The sequence below is a fragment of the Panthera uncia genome, chromosome C2 (genome assembly GCF_023721935.1).
Source record: "Panthera uncia isolate 11264 chromosome C2, Puncia_PCG_1.0, whole genome shotgun sequence".
In the NCBI taxonomy this organism is placed as follows: domain Eukaryota; kingdom Metazoa; phylum Chordata; class Mammalia; order Carnivora; family Felidae; genus Panthera; species Panthera uncia.
In genome coordinates, this window is record NC_064810.1 from 110326907 (window position 1) to 110348042 (window position 21136).

Below are 21136 nucleotides of genomic sequence, written 5' to 3' on the forward strand. Positions count from 1 at the left end.
CAGGAAATGTTTTAAACATTTTCTACCTAATAGCTGTTACTGATACATAGGTGCTTTTATGTGGTGGTGGTAGGTTTAGGGAAAGTGGTTGGAGATTTGGGGTTGGCGTATAACATAATTTTTTATTTAATAGGAAATAGGTTTCCAGTAATGTTTTTAAAACCAACATCTGTTTTTTATGAAGAGACTATTAACATTAAACAGAAAGTGTCTTTTGTTTTTAATAAATTCTGGAGAATGTTTCAGATATCATCTCTTCAAATTATTACCTCTGGCTCATTGTCTCTCTGGAACTTCTGGAACTCTGATTAATCATGTTAGACCTTCTCATTCTCTATGACATGAGCAGATTCTTTTTTGTTTCTATCCATCTTTTTGTCTCTCTATGCTGCAATCTTTACAATTTCTTCTATTTCTTAGTTTCTAATTCTTTGTGTCCAATCTGTTAACCTAGCCATTAAAATCTTAATATATTTGTTTTCATTTCTAGAAGTTCTATTTGGATCATTTTCAAAACTCTGTCAGTTTTGTTTCTTTTCCTTGAAAATATCTTTGTTTGCATATTATTGCTTTAAAAATAATTTATAATGTAATTTATTGTCTGATTTTTAAACTTTATACTATATTTTTTAATAATGTTATGGTATTAAAGCATTAAACTGCATATTTTAAGAGGAGATACATAATGTTTACTATATGGCCTTTTTTTGTTTTTATATCTGTATATCTTTTTAAATTCAGACATAACTGATGTAAACTGAAATTAATATAATGTTATATAACATGTTCCTTTTTTTTAACATGTTTCTATATATGTATATGTTGTAAAATGATCACCACAATAAGATTAGCTTACATCTGTCAGCACCAAATTTGTCAGATTTTTTTTTCTTGTGAGAATTTTTAAAATCTACTCTCAGCAACTTTCAAACATACAACAAACACGATATCATTAATTATAGTCACCATGCTATACATCACGTATGCGGAACTTATTTTCTAACTGGAAGGTTGTACCTTTTGACCACTCTCTCCAACTTTGTCTATCATCCAACCCTTGCCTCTGACAACCACCAATCTATTCTTTGTATTTGGGTTACGTTTTCTTTTTTTATTTCACTTATAAGTGAGATTATGCAGTATTGGTCTTTCTCGGTCTTATTTTACATAGAATATTGCCCTCAAGTTCTAGCCATTTTGTCATAAGTTGCAGGATTTTCTTTTTCTTTATAACTGAGTAATACTTCATTGTGTATGTATACACATTGTGTATGTATGTATATGTATTTTCTTTATTTATTCATTGTCAATGAGCCCGTAGGTTGTTTTCAGGACTTGGCTATTGCAAATAATGTTGCAGTGAACATGGGGGTGTGGATATATTTTGAGTTCATGTTTTCATTTCCTTTGGATAAATACACAGTATGGAATGCTGTATCACATGGTAGTTCTATTTTTAATTTCTTGAGGAAACTCCGTGATATTTACCATTGTGCCTATAACAGTTTACATTCCTACCAACCATGCACAAGTGTTAACTTTTCACCACATCTTTGTCAACATTCGTGATTTCTTGACATTTTGATAATAACCATTCTAACACTGGGAGGTGGTACCTCATTGTGATTTTGATTTGCATGTCCCTAATTAGGGATGTTAACAATGTTTTCATGTACCTCTTGGCCATCTGTGTGTCATCTACAGAAAAATGTCTATTCAAATCCTCTGCTTATTTAAATCCTATTTTATTATTCATTGGTATTGAATTGTATGAGTTATTTATATATTATGGATATTAACCCCTTATGAGATATATGGTATACATATATCTTTTCCCACTTTGTAACTTACCTTTTCATTTCATTGATGGTTTCCTTTTATGTATTTATGTATTTATGTATTTATTTATTATTTTATGATTTTTAATATAATTAATTGTCAAATTGGTTTCCACACAACATCCAATGCTCATCCCAATAAGTGCCTTCCTCAATGCCCATCACCCACTTTCCTCTATCCTCCACCCCCATCAACCTTCAGTTTGTTCTCAGTATTTAAGAGTCTTGTATGATTTGCCTCCCTTCCTCTCTGTAAATTTTCTTTTTCCCCTTCCCCTCCCCCATGGTCTTCTGTTAAGTTTCTCACGATGCACATATGGGGGGAAACATATGGTATCTGTCTTTCTCTGACTTATTTCACTTAGCATAATAACCTCCAGTTCCATCCATGTTGCTGCAAATGGCCAGATTTCATTTTTCCCATTGCCAAGTAGTATTCCATTGTTTATATAAACCACATCTTCTTTATCCATTCGTCAGCTGATGGGCATTTAGGCTCTTTCCATAATTTGGCTATTGTTGAAAGTGCTGCTATAAACATGGGGGTATATGTGCCCCTATGCATCAGCACTCCTATATCCCTTGGGCAAATTCCTAGCAGTGTTTTGCTGGGTCATAAGGTAGCTCCATTTTTAATTTTTGAGGAACCTCCACTCTGTTTTCCAGGGCGACTGCACCAGTTTGCATTCCCACCAACAGTGCAAGAGGGTTCCCGTTTCTTCACATCCTTGACAGCATCTATAGTCTTCTGATTTGTTCACTTTAGCCACTCTGACTGGCATAATGTGGTATCTCGGTGTGGTTTTGATTTGTATTTCCCTGATGAGGAGTGATGTTGAGCATCTTTTCATGTGCTTGTTGGCCATCTGGATGTCCTCTTTAGAGAAGTGTCTATTCATGTCTTCTGCCCATTTCTTCACTGGATTGTTTGTTTTTTGGGTGTTGAGTTTGATAAGTTCTTTATAGATTTTGGATACTAACCCTTAATCTGATATGTCATTTGCAAATATTGTCTCCCATTACGTCAGTTGTTGCCTTTTAATTTTGTTGATTGTTTCCTTCTCTGTGCAGAAGCTTTTTATCTTCATGAGGTCCCAATACTTCATTTTTGCTTTTAACTCCCTTGCCTTTGGGGATGTGTCAAGTAAGAAATTGCTGTGGCTGAGGTCAGAGAGGTTTTTTCCTGCTTTCTCCTCTAGGGTTTTAATGGTTTCCTGTCTCACATTCAGGTCCTTCATCCATTTTGAGTTTATTTTTGTGAATGGTGTAAGAAAGTGGTCTAGTTTCAACCTTCTGCATGTTGCTGTCCAGTTCTCCCAGCACCATTTGTTAAAGAGACTGTCTTTTTTCCATTGGATCTTCTTTCCTGCTTTGACAAAGATTAGTTGGCCATACTTTTGTGGGTCCAATTCCGGAGTCTCTATTCTATTCCATTGGTCTATGTGTCTGTTTTTGTGCCAATACCATGCAGTCTGGATGATTACAGCTTTGTAGTAGAGGCTAAAGTCTGGGATTGTGATGCCTCCTGCTTTGGTCTTCTTCTTCAATATTACTTTGGCTATTTGGGGTCTTTTGTGGTTCCATACAAATTTTAGGATTGCTTGTTCTAGCTTTGAGAAGAATGCTGGTGCAATTTTGATTGGGATTGCATTGAATGTGTAGATAGCTTTGGTAGTATGGACATTTTAACAATATTTATTCTTCCAATCCATGAGCACGGAATGTTTTTCCATTTCTTTATATCTTCTTCAATTTCCTTCATAAGCTTTCTATAGTTTTCAGCATACAGATCTTTTACATCTTTGGTTAGGTTTATTCCTAGGATTTTATGATTCTTGGTGCAATTGTGAATGGGATCAGTTTCTTTATTTGTCTTTCTGTTGCATCATTCTTAGTGTATAAGAATGCAACTGATTACTGTACATTAATTTTGTATCCTGCAACTTTGCTGAATTCATGTATCAGTTATAGCAGACTTTTGGTGAAGTCTTTTGGGTTTTCCATGTAGATTATCATGTCGTCTGCAAAAAGTGAAAGTTTGACTTCATATTTGCCAATTTTGATGCCTTTGATTTCATTTTGTTGTCTGATTGCTGATGCTAGGACTTCCAACACTATGTTAAACAACAGTGGTGAGAGTGGACATCCCTGTAATCTTCCTGATCAAGGGGGAAAGCTCTGTTTTTCCCCCATTGAGGATGTTATTAGCTGTGGGCTTTTCTTAAATAGCTTCTATGATGTTTAAGTATGTTCCTCCTATCCCAACTTTCTTGAGGGATTTTATGAAGAAAGGATGCTGAATTTTGTCAAATGCTTTTTCTGCATCTATTGACTGGACCATATGGTTCTTATCTTTTCTTTTATTAATATGATGTATCACATTGGTTGATTTGTGAATATTGAACCAGCCCTGCAGCCCAGGAATGAATCCCATTTGATCACGGTGAATAATTCTTTATATATGCTGTTGAATTGGATTTGCTAGTATCTTGTTGAACATTTCTGCATCCATATTCATCAGGGATATTGGCCTGTAGTTCTCTTTTTTTGCTGGGTCTCTGTCTGGTTTGGGAATCAAAGTAATGCTGACTTCAAAGAATGAGTCTGGAAGTTTTCCCTCTATTTATATTTTTTGGAACAGCTTGAGAAGGATAGGTATTAACTTTGCTCTAAATATCTGGTAGAATTCTCCAGGGAAGCCTTCTGGTCCAGGACTCTTATTTGTTGGGAGATTTTTGATAACTGATTCAATTTCTTCACTAATTATGGGTCTGTTCAAATTTTCTGTTTCTTCCCATTTGAGTTTTGGTAGTGTGTGGGTGTTTAGAAATTTTTCCATTTCTTACAGGTTGTCTATTTTGTTGGCATATAATTTTTCATGGTATTCTTTGATAATTGCTTGTATTTCTGAGGGATTGGTTGTAATAAATCCTATTTCATTCGTGATTTTATGTATTTGGGTCCTCTGTCTTTTCTTTTTAAGAAGCCTGGCTGGAGGTGTACTGATTTTGTTTATTTTTTCAAAAAACCAACTCTTGGTTTCCTTGATCTGTTCTACCGTTTTTTGGATTCTATATTGTTTATTTCTGCTGTGATCTTCATTATTTCTCTTCTGCTGGGTTTGGGGTGTCTTTGCTGTTCCTCTTCTAGTTCCTTCAGGTGTGCTGTTAGATTTTGTATTGGGGATTTTTCTTGTTTCTTGAGATAGGCCTGGACTGCAATGTATTTTCCTCTTAGGACTATTTTGCTGCATCCCAAAGGCTTTGGATTGTTGTGTTTTCATTTTAATTTTTTTCCGTATATTTTTAAATTTCTTCTCTAATTGCCTGGTTGACCCGTCATTCTTTCGTAGAATGTTCTTTAACCTCCATGCTTTTGGAGGTTTTCTATACTTTTTCCTGTGATTGATTTCAAGTTTCATAGCATTGTGATCTGAAAGTGTGCATGATATGATCTTAATTCTTTTATATTTATTGAGGGCCGTTTTGTGACCCAGTATGTGATCTATCTTGGAGAATGTTCCATGTGCACTCGAGAAAAAAATATATTCTGCTGCTTTGGGATGCAGAGTTCTAAACATTATCTGTCAAGTCTGTCTGGTCCAATGTATTGATCAGGGCCATTGTTTCTTTATTGATTCTTCTCCAGATGATTTGCCCACTGTTGTAAGTAGAGTATTAACGTCCCCTGCAATTATCACATTCTTGTCAATAAGATTGCTTGTGTTTGTGATTAATTGTTTTATATATTTGGGTGCCCCCGAACTGGGTGCATAGACATTTATAATTGTTAGCTCTCCCTGATAGATAGACCCTGTAATTATTATATAATGCCCTGCTTCATCTCTTGTTACAGCCTTTAATTTAAAGTCTAGTTTGTCTGATAGAAGTATGGCTACTCCAGCTTTCTTTTGACTTCCAGTAGCATGATAGATAGTTCTCCATCCCCTCACTTTCAATCTGAAGGTGTCCTCAGGTCTAAAATGAGTCTTTTGTAGACAGCAAATAGATGGGTCTTGTTTTTTTATCCATTCTGATACCCTATGTCTTTTGGTTGGAGCATTTACTCTATTTACATTCAGTGTTATTATTGAAAGATATGGGTTTACAGTCATTGTGTTATCTGTAGGTTTCATGTTTGTAGTGATATCTCTGGTCCTTTGTGGTCCTTGCAACATTTCACAGAGTCCCCCTTAAGATCTCTTGTAGGGCTGGTTTAGTGGTGGTGAATTCCTTCAGTTTTTGTTTGTTTGGGAAAACCTTCCTCTCTTCTTCTATTCTGAATGACAGACTTGCTGGATAAAGGATTCTTGGCTGCGTAGTTTTCCTGTTCATCACATTGAAGATATCCTGCCATTCCTTTCTGGCCTGCCAAGTTTCAGTAGATAGGTCTGCTAATACCCTTATGTGTCTACCTTTTTATGTTAAGGCTCGTTTATCCCCATCTGCTTTCAGTATTCTCTCTTTATCCTTGTATTTTTGCCAGTTTCACTATGATATGTCATGCAGAAAATTGATTCAGGTTATGTCTGAGGGAGTTCTCTGTGCCTCTTGGATTTCAATGCCTGTTTCCTTCCCCAGATTGGGGAATTTCTCAGCTATGATTTGTTCAAGTACACCTTCAGCCCCTTTCTCTCTCTTTTTCTGGAATTCCTATGATACGAGTATTGTTCCATTTGATTGAATCAATTAGTTCTCTAATTCTCCCCTCTTGATCCTGGATTTTTTTAAATCTCTCTTTTTCTCAGCTTCCTCTTTTTCCATAATTATCTTCGAATTCACCTATTCTCCCCTCTGCCTCTTCAATCCATGCTGTGCCCACATCCATTTTATTTTGTATCTCATTTATAGAATTTTTAAATTCATCATGACTATGTTTTGGTTCCTTGATCTCTGCACCAATAATTTCTCTGCTGTCTTCTATACTTTTGGCAAGCCCAGTGATTAATTTTATGACTATTAATCTAAATTCTTGTTCAGTTATGTTGCTTATATCTGTTTTGATCAATTCTTTAGCTGTTCCTTCTTCCTGGAATTTCTTTTGAGGAAAATTCTTCTGTTTCACCATTTGGGGTAATTTTCTTTCCCTTATGACTTTTAAAAGCTTGTTATATGTTCTGCACCTGGGAGCACTGCTATATGTAGCAGGGGTCATACACTATCCAGGGCCTGGCCCTTCAGGAGGTGTTTTTTGGAAAGTGTTACTTGTTCTCTGTTGTTGTGAGTTAGGTTGTTTTATTTCCCTGCTCGTAGTGATGTTTTGGGCCCTCCACTAGGTGTGCTTTGATTTGTTCCTTGATGTAGCCTTGGAAAGGGAAACTAACAGACAGACAAACAGGAAACAAAAACATGCAAACATACAAATAAAACAAACAAACAAAAACAAAAAATAAAAAACTCAAAATGATCCAAAAACAAAAAAGCAGAAACACCAGCTACAAGTAAAGAACAGGATAGAGGTGGTGCTGATGGAAGAGTACATACAAAGAAATGACAGGGGCAGGAAAAAGAAAATATAAGCATCAACCAGGCAGAGAAACTAAAAGGCTTAATCCAGAGAGAGAGAAAAGAAAAAAAAGAAGGGGGGGGGGGGGGGGGGGGGGCCAGGGAGAAATGAAGATAAAGTTACTCAGCCAGAGAAACTATATGACTTGATTATTCCAGAATGAGAGAAAGGAAAGAAGGAGGTGTAGAACATGTATCAAGAGAATGGATTAAATACATCTGTTTAGACAAACCAGTAACCAGTGTAACCAGCCTAGAGGAGGGAAGAGATAAGAAAGAGAAATGGAAAGGAGAATATATCTATACAACAAGAATTGTCCTAGAATTAATCCAGGCAATGAAGCAGCAATGGTCTGGAGGAGGAGGGCATTTAGTTCCACAGTGTCTATCCCGCTCCAGTAGACAGGAAGTTACTTGGCTTGGAGGGACATGGTTTAGTGTAGGCTGGTCCCGCCTCCACTGTGGACCCCTTGGGCCAATTTCTGAGGCCCTGCCTTAGTGGTTGGGGGGAGAAAATTGGCGACCCCCCAGTCTCTTCTCCACGACCTGGCGACCTGGCGTCCCAAATCACTCCTTTGGAGCCATCCTTACTGTGACACAGGCAAGCACAGATGCAGACAAGTCTGTCTCACTCTGATGACTACTGTGCCCCAGGGGCTTGGGTGGGATTTAAATTCCTGCTCTGTGCACCCTGGTCCTGGGGAAGTGCCTCTCAATGCTACCCGACGTCCCGGCTGGTTTTGTCTTGTGCCACAGCACTTCAGGGGAGGGGACTGGTTTCTCCTGCTGCAGACTGCACCCCTGACATACCACCGAACCCAGAGATGACTCCCCTCTTCCCCAGGTGCGCAAGCAGGGCAGACGGCCCCAGTCTGAAGAAAGCCCTGCAGTTAGAGATTGGATCCCTCTTCCTCCTGATCCATGGTTTTTCTCTTGTCCAGATACAGTCTTAGGCTTCTCCAGATGCTCTTTCTCTTCCCTTTGTCTCTCTGCAGAAGGGGATCCCTCCCCTCCATGCTTACACAGCCCATAGGGCCCATTTTATCTCCCTCAATTCATAATCACCCACCTAGAGCTCGTCAGGTTGTCCCAGTTTCTCCCTGGTAGTCTCAGTCTCTTTTCCTCCCAGACTCTTCCGGTTTAAAATCCTTTTTTTAAAAAAAAATTTATTGTTTATTTATTTTTGAGAGAGAAAGACAGTGTGAGTGGGAAAGGGGCAGAGAGAGAGGGAGACACAGAATCTGAAGCAGGCTCCAAGTTCTGAGCTGTCAGCACAGAGCCCGATGCAGGGCTTGAACTCACGCATGGTGAGGTCATGATCTGAGCCAAAGTCAGACGCTTAACCCACTGAGCCACTCAGGTGCCCCTCAAAGTCCTTTGACCTCAGCCCTTCTTTGTTTGAGAGATGCGGGAAGTGCAGATTCCCCCTACTGCTCAGCCATGTTGGCCCTTCCTCTCCTCATTAATCATTTCCTTTGCTATGCAAAAGCTTTTTATTTTGATGTAGGTCCTTTGTTTTCACTTTTATTGTCTTTGCTTTTGGTATCAAATCAAAAACCAAAAAAGCAAAAACAAAAACAAAACAACAAAAAACAAAATTTGCAAAAGACCTCTAAGACCAGTGGCAGAGAGCTTACTGCCTATGTTTTTTCTAGGTGTTTTATGGTTGCAGGTCTTATATTCAAGTATTTAACCCATTTCAGTTAAATTTTGTATATGATGTAAGATAGTGATCCAGGTTCATTCTTTTGCATGTGACTGTCAAGTTTTCCCAACACCATTTGTTAAAGAGACTGTCCTTTTCTATTTTATATTTTTGGCTCTTTTTTTATAAATTAATTTACCATAGAAGCTGGATTTATTTCTGCAATCTCTATTCCATTGATCTATGTGCCTATTTTTCTGCTACTGCTATATTATGTAATTACTATAGATTTGTAATATGGTTTGTAATCAGAGAGTGAGAACTCCAGTGATTTTCTACTTGCTCATTTTTTTTTTCTTTTTTGGCTATTCAGGGTCTTTTGTGGTTCCATACAAATCTTAGGATTATTCATTCTATTTCTTTAAAAACTGTCATTTGAATTTTTTTTTTTTTCAACATTTTTTATTTATTTTTGGGACAGAGAGAGACAGAGCATGAATGGGGGAGGGGCAGAGAGAGAGGGAGACACAGAATCGGAAACAGGCTCCAGGCTCCGAGCCATCAGCCCAGAGCCTGACATGGGGCTCAAACTCACGGACCGCGAGATCGTGACCTGGCTGAAGTCGGACGCTTAACCGACTGCGCCACCCAGGCGCCCCGCGTCATTTGAATTTTTGATAGGAATTCCTTTGAATCTGTAGATTGCTTTGAGTAGTATGGACATTTTAACAATATTCTTCCAATCAATTAGTTTGGAATATCTTTTATTTGTCTGTTCTTGAATTTCTTTCATCATTGTCTTATAGTTTTATTGTATAGGTCTTTCACCTCCTTTGTTAAATATTTTCTTTTTGATGCCGTTGCAGATGGTATTGTTTTCCTAATTTTGCTTTCTGATGGTTCATTATTAGGGTTTAGAAACACAATAGATATTTGTACATTGATTTTTGTATTCTACAACTTAACTGAATTTTTTGGTAAGTTTTAGTGGATTTTTGGTGGAGTTGTTTAGGGTTTTCTAAATATGTCTTCTGCAAATAATGACAGTTTTATTTTTTCCTTTCTATTTTGGATGATTTTTACTTCTTTTCTTGCCTAATTGCTCTTACTAGTATTTCCAATATTATGTTGAATAAAAGTGGCAAGCATGGACATTCTTGTTTAATTCCTGATCTAATGGAAACCTTTTAGTTTTTTGCTGTTGAGTATGTTAGCTATGGGCTTGTCATATTTGCTTTTTATTATGTCGAGGTACATTTCCTCTATATCCAGTTAGCTGAAACTTTTTATGATAAATGGATATTGAATTTTGCCATATGCCTTTTTCTATATATTGAGATGATCGTATGATTTTTATCCTACATTTTGTTAATGTGGTATATGACATTGATTTTTGTGGATATTGAATTATCCTTGCATCACTGGAATATATCCTACTTGAATATGATATATGATCCTTTTAATGTAGTGTTGGATTATGTTTTTTAATGTTTTCTTGAGGATTTCTGCATCAATATTCACCAGGGATATTAGCTTGTAACTTTTTTTTCTTGTAGTGTCTTTGTTTGGTTTTGGTATTATAAGGGTAATGCAGGCTTCATAAAATGAGTTTGGAAGTATTTCTTCCCTTCTATTTTTTGGAAGGGTTTCAGAAGGATTTGAATTAATTTTTCTTTCAATGTTTGGTAGAATTCACCAGTGAAGCCATCTGGTCCTGGACTTTTGTTTGTGGGGAGAGTTTTGATTACTGATTTAGTCTCCTTACTAGTAATCTGTGTGTTCAAATTTTCTATTTTCTCATGATTTAGTAAGTTATTTCTAGGAATTTATCCATTTCTTCTAGGTTGTCCCCCTTGGTGAATAATTGTTCATAGGAGTCTCTGATGATTTATTGTGTTTCTATGGTATCAGTTGTAATATCTCCTTTTTATTCCAGATTTTATATATTTATGTTCTCTCTTTTTTTTTTCTTTGGTGAGTCTAGTTGCAATTTGTCTATCTTTTTTTATCTTTAAAAAAAATACTCTTCATTTATCTTTTTAACTGTCTTTTTAGTCACTATTTCTGCTCTGATCTTTATTGTTTACCTCCTTCTAACTTGAGGCTTCGTTCTTTTCTTACTTTCTTAAAGTTTATAATTAGGTTGTTATTTGAGATCTTTCTTGTTCCTAATACAGGCATTTATCACTTTAATTGCCCTCTTAGAATTACTTTTGCTGCATGCCATAAGTTTCTATATGTTTTATTTCCATTTTTATTTACCTCAAGATATTTTTATTTCCCTTTTATTGTCTTCTATATATTTTTTATTTCTCTTTTATTGTCTTCTATATATATTTTTATATTATATATATATATATTATATATATATTTTTTCTGTCTGAGCCATCCATTGATGAAAGTGGAGTATTAATGTCCCCTACCCTTATTGTATTGTCCATTTCACCCTTTAGGTCTGTTAATATGTGTTTTAAATATTTATGTGCTTTTATGTTGGCTGAATAAATATTTACAAATATGACAGCCTCTTCTTGGATTGACCCCCTTTATTGTTATATGTTGAATCCTTTGTCTATTATTGCAGTCGTTATCAATAAGTTTATTTGTGTGGTATAAGTATAGCTGCCCCAGCTTTTTATTGGTTTCCATTTGTGTGAAATAGCCTTTTTCACCCCTTCATTTTCAGTCTGTGTGTGTCCTTAGATCTGAAGTTAGTCTCTTATAGCTGGCATGTGGGTCTTGTTTCTTAGTTCATTCAGCAGCTGCACATCTTTCCATTAGATAATTTAGTCTTTACTTTTAAAATAATTACTGGCAAATATGGACTTACTGCCATTTTATTAATTGTTTTCTGGCTGCTCCATAATTCCTTTTTTCCTTTCTTCTTCTCTGTGCTCTTTCTTTGTGATTCACTGATTTTCTGTAGTGGTATGCTTAAATTCCTTTTTCTTTTCTTTGTGTATCTGCTACAGGTTTTGCTTTGTGGCTACCAAGAAGCTTAGATAAAACAACTTATAATAATCTATTTCAAGTTGATAATACTGAAGTTAAAAAAAAAAACTCTACATTTTTACTCCCTTCCCTTATTTTATGTTTTTGATGTCACTATTTACATCTTTTTATCTTGTGTACCCATTAACAAATCATTGTAGTGATAGATATTTTTACTACTCTTGTATTATAACCTTTATTCTAGCTTTATAAGTGAATAACTCATCACTTTACAACATTATATTATTCTAAATTTTACTATATATTTACCTTACCTGTGAGATTTATATTTTTATGTTTTCCTCTTACTAACTGGCACCACTAATTAGTCCCTTTAAAATTTCTTATAAGGCATACCTAGTGGTGATGAATTATTACCTAAAAACTACTTTATCTTTCCTTCAATGCTAAAAGACAACGGTGCTACATAGAGTATTCTAGATTGGCAGTTTTTTTTTTCTTTCACCACTTTGTCTATATCATGCCACTCCTTGCTGGCCTGCAAAGTTTCTGCTGAAGAGTCTGACTATAGTCTGATGAGGGGTTTCTTGTACTTAACAAGTTGTTTTTCTCTTGCTGTTTTAATTCTCCCTTGTTTTCTACTAGGAGTCTTATGGTCTTATGGTCTGATGTCTCACATTTAAGTCACTAATCCATTTTGAGTTTCTTTTTACGTATAATATAAGAAAGTGCTCCAGTTTTCTTCTTTTGCACATAGCTGTCTAGTTTTCCCAACACTATTTCTTGAAGAGATTTATTTCCCATTATATGTTCTTGCCTGCCTTGTCATAGATGAGTTAATTGACTATAGTAGTATGGGTTTATTTCTGGGCTTTCTATTCTGTTCCATTCATCAATGTGTTTGTTATTGTGCTGGTGCCATCCTGTTTTGCTTACTATCGTTTTGTATTCTATTCTAAAATTTGGGATTGTGATACCTCCAGCTATGGTTATTGTTCTGAAGATGACTTTGGCTATCCAGGATAGCTTTTAGTTCATACAAATTATAATATTATTTGTTCTAGTTCTTCAAAAAATACTGTTGGTATTTTAATAAGAATTTCATTGAATCTGTAGATTGCTTTGCTTAATGTGAGCATTTTAACAGTACTAATTCTTCCAATCCATGAGCATGGAATATCTTTCTGTTTGTTAGTGTCACCTTCAATTTCTTTCATCAGTGTGTTATACTTTTCAGAGTACAGTTCTTTCACTTCACTGGTTGAGTTTATTCTTTCTTTTTGGCACAATTGTACATGGAATTGTTTTTTTTTTTAATTTTTCACTCTGCTATTTAGTTATTAGTGTATAGAAACATGAAAGACTTCTGTATATTTTGTGTCCTGCAATTTTACTGAATTATTATTTCTAATATTTTTTGGTGGAGACTTTAGGGATTCTTATGTATAGTATGTCATCTACAAGTAGTGGACATTTTATCTTCCTTATAAATGTAGCTCCCTTTTATTTCTTGTTGACTGCAGTGGCTATGACTCCCAGTACCATGTTGAATAAAAGTGGTGAAAGTGACCTTCTTGCCTCGTTTCTGATCTTTAGAGGAACAGCTTTCAGCTTTCCCCCATTGAGTGTGACATTCATTGTTGGTTTTTCATATATGGTTTTTATTATTTTGATGTGTGTTCCCTCCAAGCCCACTTTATTAAGAATGTTTATCATAAATGAATGTTGAATTTTGTCAAAAGATCTTTATGCATCTATTGAGATGATTGTATAATTTTTATCCTTTGTTTTATTAATGTAGGTTATCACATTGATTGATTTGTAAGTATTGATTGCATTCCTAGAATAAGTCTCACTTAATCATGGTGAATAATCCTTTTAATGTATAGTTGAATGCAGCTTGCTAATATTTCTTGCTAAGAATTTTGTATCTATGTTTATCTGGGATATAGGCCTGTAGTTTCCCTCTTTTTTGTACTGCCTTGACTGGTTTTGGTATGAAGATAATTCTGGATTCATTGAATGTATTTGAAAGCTTTCCTTCCTCTCCTATTTTTTTTTTCTTTTGGAATAGTTGGAGCATAATAGGCATTAACTCTTCTTTAAGTGTTTGGTAGAATTTACCTGTGAATTCATCAGGTCTTGCAATTTGTTTGTTGGGAGTTTTTTATTACTGATTTAATTTTATTACTAGTAATTGATATGTGCAGACATTCTGTTTCTTCCCAATTTAGTTTTGGATTAATATGTTTCTAGAAGTTAACAATTTCTTGTAGGTTGTCTAATTTTTGGCATATGATTTTTTGTAGCAGTCTCTTATAATTGTTTTTATTTATGTGGTGTTGGTTAGTTTTTCATTTTCTATTTATTTAGGTCCTCTACTTTTTTTCTTAATGAATCTGGCTAAAGTTTTATCAATTTTATCTTTTCAAATAACCAGCTCTTAGTTTCCTTAACCCTTTCTCTTGTGTTTTATTCTCTATGTCATTTGTTTCTGCTATGATCTTTATTATTTCCTTTCTTCTACTAACTTTGAACTTTATTTTTCTTGTTCTACTTTCTTTAGATGTAAGATTAGATTGTTTAAGGTTTTTCTTGTTTCTTAAGGTAGTCCTGTATCACTATAAATTTCTTTCTTGGAGCTGCTTTGTCTGTATGCCAAAGATACATTGTGTTTTCGTTTTCATTTGTCTCCATGTATTTTTTTTTTGCTTCCTCTTTGATATCTTCATTGACCCATTCGCTGTTTAATAGAATGATAACATAAACATAAAGCATTATTAGTTTAACATTATTAGTTTGGCATTAGTGTCTCTTCCAGTTTTTTCTCGTGATTGATCTCTAGTGTCATACTATTGTCACCAGAAAAGTTGTGTGATAAGATTTCAATCTTCTTAAATTTCTTGAGACTTGTTTTGTGGTCTAACATGTGATCTATCTTGGAGAATGTTCCATGTGCACTTGAAAAGAATATGTATTCTGTTTTAGATGAAATGTTTTGAATATATCTGTTAGGTCCTTCAGGTCTAATGTTTTGTTCAAAGCCACTGTCTGATTGTTGATTTTTCTATCTGGATGATCTATCCATGGGTGTAAATTGGATATTTAAGTCCCCTACTATTACTGTGTTGCTGTCAGTCTCTCCCTTTATGTCTAATGATAAATGCTTCATGTATTTGGGTGCTCCAATGTTGGGTGCCTAGATACTTAAATTTTTACATCCTTTTTTTAGATTATTATGTAATGACCTTCTTTGTCTCTTGTTATAGTCTTTGTTTTAAAGTCTATTGTGTCTGATATAATTATTATTACTCTAGTTTCCCCCTACCATTTCCATTTGTATTTAATATCTTTTCTGATCCTTTCCCTTTCAGTTGTATGTATCCTTAGGTCTGAAATGAATCTCTTGTAGGCAGAGTATAGATGATGATGACAATGATGATGATGATGATGATGATGATGATTTTGCCCATCCCGCTATCCTGTGTTTCTTTGCTGGAGCATGTAGACAATTATATTTAAAATAATTATTGAGGGGCGCCTGAGTGGCTCAGTCGGTTGAGCGTCCGACTTCGGCTCAGGTCATGATCTCGCGGTCCGTGAGTTCGAGCCCCACGTCGGGCTCTGTGCTGACAGCTCGGAGCCTGGAGCCTGTTTCAGATTCTGTGTCTCCCTCTCTCTGAACCTCCCCCATTCATGCTCTCTCTCTCTGTCTCAAAAATCAATAAAGGTTAAAAAAAGTATTCAAAAATAAATAATTAAAAAAAAAATAAAAAAAAAATAAATAAAATAAAATAATTATTGATAGGTATGTCCTTATTGCCATTTTGTTAATTATTTTCTGGTTACTTTTTAGTTCTTCTCTCTTCCTTTCTTTTGTTGCTCTCTTTTATTGTGATTGATGAACTTCTTTAGTGGTATGTTTAGCTTTTCTTCATTTTTTGTCAATGTCTTAACACATTTTGAGTTTGTGGTTTCCATGAGGTTCATATATGCCATCCTAAGTATTTAGCAGTGTATATTAAGTTGATAGTCACTTAAGTTCCAACACATTCTAAAAGAACATTGTTACTCTTCCTCCCACATTTTATGTATATTTTGTTATATTTTAAATCTTTTTATTCACAATTTTCTTCTGATTATGGTTTTTATTTTTCACTTAAATAATTCTTTTTTAACATTTCTCATGAGGATGTTTTAGTGGTGATAAACTCCTTTAACTTTTTTTTAAATTTTTTTAATGTTTATTTATTTTTGAGAGTGGGAGAAAGAGAGTGAGTAGGGGCAGGGGGGGGTCAGAGAGAGAGGAGGAGACACATAATCCGAAGCAGGCTCCAGGCTCCGAGCTGTCAGCACAGAGCCTGACGCAGGGCTTGAATTCACAAACTGTGAGATCATGACCTGAGCTGAAGTCGGACACTTAACCGACTGAGCCACCCAGGTGCCCCATAACGCCTTTAACTTTTATCTGAGAGACTTTTCTCTCCTTCAGTTCTGAATGACAGCCTTGCCAGGTAGAGTGTTCATGGTTATAGTTTTGGTTTTTTTTTTTCCTTTCAGCACTTTGAATATATCATGCTACTCCCTTCTGGCCTGCAAAGTTTGTGCTGGAAAATGGGCTGATAGCATTAGCAGGTTTCCTTTATACATAACTTCTTGCTTCTCTCTTGCTGCTTTTAAAATTCTCTCTTTATTTTTAATCTTTGACATTTTAATTATTATGTCATGGTGTCTACCTCCTTGGATTGATCTTGTTTGGAACTCTGTGCTTTCTGAAGCTAGATGTCTGCTGTTTCCTTCCCCAAATTAGGGAAGTTTATAGCTTTTATTTCTTCACATAAGTTTTCTGCCCCTTTCTCTATCACTTCTTCTGGGATTCCTACAGTGTGAAAGTTTGTATGCTTGAAGTTGTCCCAGGAATCCCTTTACCTATCCTCATTTTTTTTAAATCCTTTTTTTCTTTTCTTTTCTTTTTTTTTTTTTGTTCACCATGGATTCTTTCCATTAATTACTGTGTCTTCCAGATCACTGCTCCATTCTTCTGCATCCACTAATCTATTGTTGATTTCCTTTAGTATATTTTTCATTTCAGTTATTGTATTCTTCACCTCTGATTGGTTCTTTCTTATATTTTCTATCTCGTGGTTGAATTTCTTGATGAGTTATTCCATCCTTCAGCCCAGTGAGTATGTTGATGATCATTACTTTAAATTCTATATCAAATATATTGCTTATCACCATTTCATTTCTTTTTCTGAGGTTTTATGTTGCTGTTGTTAGCAGTCTATATTAAGTTGATAGTCACTTAAGTTCCAACACATTCTTGTTTCATTTGGAGTATATTTCTCTCCTCCTCATTTGGTTGACCTTCTGTGTTAATTTCTATGAATTAAGCAGAACAACTACTTCTAAATTTGAAGGAATGATCTAAGGTATGGTTGTCCCCTGTGTAGCCTTTGTGTGCCTGGTGACTGTATAGTTGGCTGGAACTGTGGCTGACATAGGCTGGGGGACATGGGCACTCTGCTGGGGCTGAGCTGCTGGGATGGCCAGAGCTAAAGTGGGGCTAGTCTAGGGTGGTCCTGGGTCTCTCTACATGGAGGGTGTCCTGACAGAACAGCTGAAGCTGAAGTGGGTGAAAGCTGGCTTATCCCAGGGCATTCCATGCAAAGGGTCCTCTGGTGGGGCAGCTGAAGTCAAAACAAGGCATGGGTAAAGATGTCCTAGGGGTCCTTTGCATGGGAGACATCCTGAAAGGAGAGCTATAGCTGAAGTGGGCATGAGCCAGGACAATTCTGGAGAGGCCACTCTGGCAGGATAGCTTAAGCTGAAGTGAGTGAAGTCACTATGTCCAAGGGTGATCCACACAGGGGACATCCTGGCTGGGCACAGTCCAGGGATACTAGGGCACTCCATGGAAAGGATGCCCTCACAGGATGGCTGGGATTAAGGCAGGCATGAGGCGTGAATTTCTGGGTTGCTCCACACAGGGGGAACTCAAGCAGGACGGCTGGAGCCAAAGCAGGTGTGAGGTGGGGGTGCCCTACCAAGCCATCTAGAGCCAAAGTGGTACAGCTCAGATCGGAACTCATCAATGAACTCTCACCTCCACTAATCTTAAAGGAGTAGACTCCTGTAGGAGATGAATCTTATCATTAAACCCTGCCCTAGCTCTTGGTTGTCTGTTAAATCCTTGTGATTGTCCAATCAATCTATTTTGTTCTTACATCCTGTCATACCATCAAACACTGGGAGCCACTATCATTGTCCTAAAAGGAAAGATCTTAGCAGCTAGATCCAGGCTGATTGGCAGCTAACCACCCCCCCCCCCCACGACAGCAAAAGCAAAGGCCCATGTTTCAGGGGAAGCTTGCAAGATGGGCCTTTTTGTCTGTTCCCTTTGTGCTAAGCCCTGGGGTGATAACCAGTTAAGAAGTTTCTTTATTACTATCCTAATGAACCTGAGAACATAAGATCCAGTGGGCCAGGAAAGCTAGGTATCAACAGATGTGTCCTCTGGGTAGCAGCTGTAAAAGTGAGGCCACCAGATATGTGCATGTTTTCTTTTTCAGAGACACCAGCAGCCTGGGGCAGGGCAGAGGGAAAGTGCAAAGATGGCACCCAGCAAACTCCCTGGTTTTTGAAGATAATTGTAGTCAGTGTCTAGATATGTGTTTAATTAGAAGGCTGTCCCTTAGGCCAAAAAGATAAGCTCTTTTCCAGAAAGACTTGGGTATATTTCAGTCTGCTGTCTCTGCACTGTGCCATGGAGAGTGGCCTCATAAAAACTCTTTCTTTGCTTGTTACAGTCTTGTAGGAGACCCATGAATATAAGTCCCACTGTCCACCAGAGCCAGGCAATCAAGGGGTATCACCTGGGTGGTAGGTGCAAAAACTGGGCACCAGGTGGGTACAGAAGCTACTTTGTAGAAGATTCCAGCCTCCTGGAGCAAGGCAGAGGGAGAGTTCAAAGATAGTGCTTCTTGGCCTCCAGGGTCTTCAGGAGTATTTCTGTGGTCCTCCAGATCAATGTTAAATTTAGAAGCCTGCCCCTCTGGCAAAATTTTTAAGATAAACAGGCCTCTTTCACAGAAAGACTAGATGCTTTTCAGCAGCTTTTGCAGTGTGCCCTAGGGGAAGCCAGTTGAGTCCTTGTGAGCCTTTTAAGAACTTTTTCTGTTTGCTATAGCCTTGTGGGTCATGTCACACAAGCCCTGTTAACTTTCAAAGCTCCATGTTTTGGAGGCTCATCTCTCAAGTGCAGGTCTTAAAAGTAAAGGTACTAGATGTGGGATTTAAACACTTTGCTACTCAGGGAGAAGCTTGGTTGTGTGTTCCCTCTCAATTGTGGGTCACCACATGAAGACTATGCTTTGTCGTGAGATTATGTTTTAGCCTCTTCTACCCATTTTGACTTTTTTTTCTTTCTTCTTCTCATTTACCTGATGTGTAAGAGTCACTTAGCTAATTTTGTTGGGAGGGGAGGACGCTTCAGAGAAAATTGTAGATATAGATTGGTGTGTTTGTGGGAGGAGGTGAGTTTAGGATCCTCGTACATTGCCATCTTGAACTGTAATTTCTATGACTGGTATTTTTGACATCTGAAGTTCTTTGAATCTGTTGCTGTTGATTCTGCTTATTCTCATGTCTTCCTAGTGAGCCTGATTATCTTTGACTGTATACTGTTCATTGTACTTGCAAACTTATTTAAGATACATTTTGGAGATTAAGAAAAAGACTTCTTTTTCCAGAGAAGATTTGCCTTTTCTTTTACTGTACCAACCTGGGACCCCTTAATTCATGTTCAAGGCTTGAAATTGCTTTCTTTGTGATATGGTCTCAGGCTGTGAGGATCTGTGATAATTTTTCTACTTCTGATTTACTCTAGTAGTGATGGTTGAATCACAAATTATTTTGGAGGGGGCTTGCTATTAGACTCTGACTTCAATTATACAAGGGCATTTAATCTCTATCCCTCTCACTAAAGAAGTTTTCAAAATGAAAGTTTAAATTTGCTAACATCACGAAAGTTCACAAAACAAAAGCAGTTCTGAGGTTTCCCATCACTCTATGTTACTGTTTTCCTTTCAGTTTTTTCACCAGCATTTCCTTGCTGTAGCTCTTCATAAGGCTTGTTTTAGGGGCACCTGAGTGGCTCAGTCGGTTGGGCATCTGACTTAGGCTCAGATCATGATCTCACAGTTTGTGAGTTCAAGCCCGCCTTGGGCTCTGTGCTGACAGCTTGGATTCTGTCTCCTTCTCTCTCTGCCCCTCCCCACTTATGCTGTCTCTCTCTGTCTATCAAAAATAAATAAACGTTAAAAAAAAGGAATGTTTTAATACTCTATTTGAACTTTTTAATTCTTTTCAGTTAAGAGAGTTGGTCCAAATAACCAAGCCTGCCAATATTGGAAACTGTAAGTGTTCTTATTTCAAGTCTCAAATTATTTTAAAACAATAGCAAAAGGAATGATAATACATAATAACTTCATAATATTGATATTTATTTGGAGAATTGGGACATTACATGAATAGAAATACTCTCTGCTCTGGATTTTTCTTCAGTGAGATTTAGCTGAAAACAGGAGGGACATGTGGCAAAATCTCTTGAGGCAGTTTTTGTTTGTTTGTTTTTAGTGCAGTTGAAAAACTGTAAATACTATGCCAAAATATTAGTCCATCCAAGAGTGACACAAATACAAGCTTTACTCAATAGGTTTTTCTTCCTACCCACCTTCCCTTTCACTTCAATCCATGGTTTTCTCTAAACTCCCAGATAATTAATATTTTTAGACAAAGAAGAATTTATTATAAAATATTCATTTTTCTCCTAAATCTGTTTTTCCCATTGCTGTGATAAGCCTTCTGGCCAAGTCATCAATTCCACATACTTACACGATGAAAAAAAAACTGATAAAACTTACTGCTTGACACTTTGCAGATAAGAAAAACAGTTAATTGAATGTTTGCTCCATAGAACGCAGCTATGAACAGGCTTCATATGAACACTTAGACAAGACAAACCATCATTAAATGCAGTCATGTGGCTGGACATAAGGGTGCAAAGTTAGATCTGTCAAGAAATTTCCCATCTTAGCAGTTCCTAGGTCTGTAACGAATGATGAATCCAATCTGGGACCCTGATTAAACTAGAGAAGAACTAAAGAGAAACATGTTGAAAAATAAATGCTAAGTTC